We start from the raw sequence: 3,066 nt of genomic DNA, 5'->3' as shown, positions 1-3,066 counted from the left end.
GCACGCCTTTTTCTGGCTCCCGTTGTCTCGCGTTCCGTTGTTGCTCTGGTGCCCTGGACTGCTGTGAATGTGTTTTTATGCCCTACTAGTGTTGCCTGGGGGTGCTTTTATGTGTGCACCCTGGAAGATAGGTCCAGAAGCCTTGCGATTTCTTAGATTAAAGGTTAGTTCTATGTTTGTACGATTCGTACAACTTTTGTTTGGTATCATTCCTAGCGTGTGGGTTTCTATTACTTTATGCTAGCAGTGTGATTATTACCCTTTTGATTCCTATTACCCTATGCTTTATCTTTCAGCTAAGTGTACTCGTGACCCTACCAGCACTTTTCAAGGTGAAGATGCAACATCGTCAGTGGCCCCGTTACTAATGTCTAATCTATGAATTTCAGATACTTTCGACGTATTCATTGCGGTGAACAACGCGGTTGGGACAGCACACTGGGAAGGTCACAGAAATGTTGAAAGACATCAGGTAAGTTATGCTAAAGTGCGTTTCAGAGCTCCACCCCAAGAACACACGCGATCCTCAGGATGTCCTCAAAGCGTCATCACGTCCTCGTCCGTGATGGGATGAACGGAGGGGGTCCCCAGGCGGTCATCGTAGGAGCTTCCAGTGACTGTCATTTGCGTACATCCAGCGGTCGTCAACCGGAGGACGAGCACAGGAGAAGGAAATTACTTTAATACTGCGTTGTGCATTTTAATACCTGCTAGCATTTATCAGGTTCCCGATTTATTTCTCATTACCCAATAAAATATCAAAGAAGGATTGCTCATGCATAAATTTAAAAGATACAAACAAAAATATAAAATAAAGAGAGATAGGGGTGCAAATACTGAGCTTCGGATTTTAAAGGAACCCGTCCATGTGCTGCGTTTGACGTGCAGTAAAATACAGTTTGCTAGACCTTTCACAGCGGTCTTGTTGCGTGAGTGTCCACAAAGGGTCCCTGGCAGGAGGTTGCACGGAGCATTTTATTTCCGAAGAGACAAAAAATAATAGCGTTTCACTGCCCAAGCTTCAGTTACGATGCATGCCTCAAACCAAAGCAGTAAGAAACACGGACACTACCTTGATAGCGATTTAATACTCCAACGAATTTCTCAGTTCATTGTTGGTTATGTGCAAAATCAAGTTAAATTTAGACACCTCACCCTTTGTTTTGACTTAGATGCGAAGAGGACTCCCGAATCAGCTGAAGTTCGCAAAACAAGCAATAAGTTGTATCTGTTCTGTCTTGGAAAGAAAATGCTGCTGCACCATATGCCTTTCTAAGTGATTTCAGTTGTCTTGTAGCCTACGGGCCTTATATATATCTATCTTTTTTTTGCTTTTTAAACTGTGACACTCATTGTTTGTGATGAGAAACACGCTGAACAAATACAGATGAGAAACCTCAAATGGTAGCTGGTGACCGAGGTTGAAAAAAACAAACAAAAAACGCACACAATCTGACTGGGTGCTGCAAATGTGCCCTCACTTCCCAAAATAAATAATTCACTAAGGTATCTGCTTGCTCCCAGAATTGTACTAGCCGCGTCATTTGGTAGCTCCCATAGGAGGTCCTGAGGATATGACGGGGAGTCTCACTTTGTCACATTTCTAACAAATTGAGGACCTGGTAGGGAAGTCCTGGGGATGTTATCCCTGTCCGCTGATGACTTTCCTCGGACGTACACAGGAGGTCATTGTGTTCTTGGGGCAGTGACTTGTGTTTACTGCGAAACAGATTGGGCATACGCTTCACCCGTGCAACTTCGTCATGTGCTCCACGGCTTTACGGCTGTGCCACTGTATGTAAAAAATGCTGAGTGATTTTAATAAAGAATTTGCAGGGAAGTACAATGTGTCGCACCTTGTTGACTCTTTTACAGATGTGTGGAAACGTCGTAGCGGATGAATGTGAATTATATGGATCTCCATGTGGCGTCGCCCGCGTCATTTTCAAGATTTTACCCGTTTTGAAGGTAGTAGTGAATGTGCGAGGCATTCACGTTCCTACTACGTGGTTATCCATGCGTTTCCCGTCTTCGCAGGCAATAGGGCTGTTGATAGGGAGAATGCTAGGCTACTGCAGACTGCAACCATAGGCGCTGTGTCTAAAGGTATGCGTATACGTCGATGTGTACTTCACAGTGACATTTTGCTATAGCAGTGTTTTTTAAATTACATTTCTTGCAGGTTAAGCTCACATGACGCGGCAGGGAAGGGAGTCCGTGGCGAAAAGTGAATATAGCCGAAGTTGGATAGCGTTAATTTTTGCGCACGAAAGGCAAGCTGGACACATCGCAAATCTCCAGTTGTACGAAACACAGTGCAGCATGGTCGTCGATTATGCCAGTGCTTCAACATATGTTTCAGCGTCGCACTTCGGACATTGCGGGCATATTTAAGTTTTTCCCCTTGTGGACCGATGCTGTGTGTGTTCATGGACATCATGTTTTCAAAGACATGTAAGTTTTCAATAATAATGCGAAAAAAAATGCTGGTCATGTTACGCTGTGATATAATACCTGGTGAGGTAATACGATATGCTATGACGCTCAGTTCCATACGAAATAAAGTGGTTGATCTAATGTTGCTTGTTTGTGCCACTGATACGCACTGCTGTGCGGTGTTGATGTAATGTTCAGAGAACGCCAGTAAGCCTGGCTAAGGCACGGGAAAAAGGTCCACTAGAGGTCCGTAAAATGTCGTCATTGACGTACTATGGACTTCCTTGGGACGTGCGCGGATGTTATTTTGGCAGTTCTGAGTACGTCCCAAGTATGTCAAAATTATGTTTCAGGATGTCCTCGGGATGTCCACATCTTAGGTGCCACATCTTAAGGTGTCACAGAAGTAGTTCTGGTCGGCAGCCACAACTTGATTTGCAATCGGACACTAGCAACCTCTGTCATGTACCCCCGTGTTCTCGCTCGTTTGAGACAGCTGCACAGATTGTGTCGCACTTGAAAAAGCATATTCATGATGGTGTAGAAATCGAGTGCCCATATCATAACTGTCAAAAGAGGTTTCGTGTTATCTCCTCGTTTTCTGCCCACATCAGTAGAAGCCATGCCCCT

The 3,066-nt window shown here is 44.5% G+C and overlaps 1 long non-coding RNA gene across 1 annotated transcript; it reads left to right on the top strand.

Annotated features, from left to right (window-relative positions):
• LOC135373208 (uncharacterized) lies at positions 1-432 on the top strand. Its single transcript, XR_010416348.1, has 3 exons — positions 1-163; positions 297-332; positions 390-432. It is a non-coding gene; the product is annotated as an uncharacterized LOC135373208 (long non-coding RNA).
• Positions 433-3,066: the final 2,634 nt, after the last annotated feature.

This window comes from Ornithodoros turicata, unplaced genomic scaffold (genome assembly GCF_037126465.1).
Source record: "Ornithodoros turicata isolate Travis unplaced genomic scaffold, ASM3712646v1 Chromosome22, whole genome shotgun sequence".
Lineage (NCBI taxonomy): Eukaryota > Metazoa > Arthropoda > Arachnida > Ixodida > Argasidae > Ornithodoros > Ornithodoros turicata.
The sequence above is the reverse complement of the archived record's forward strand: the minus strand, read 5'-3'. Positions and strand labels throughout refer to the sequence as shown.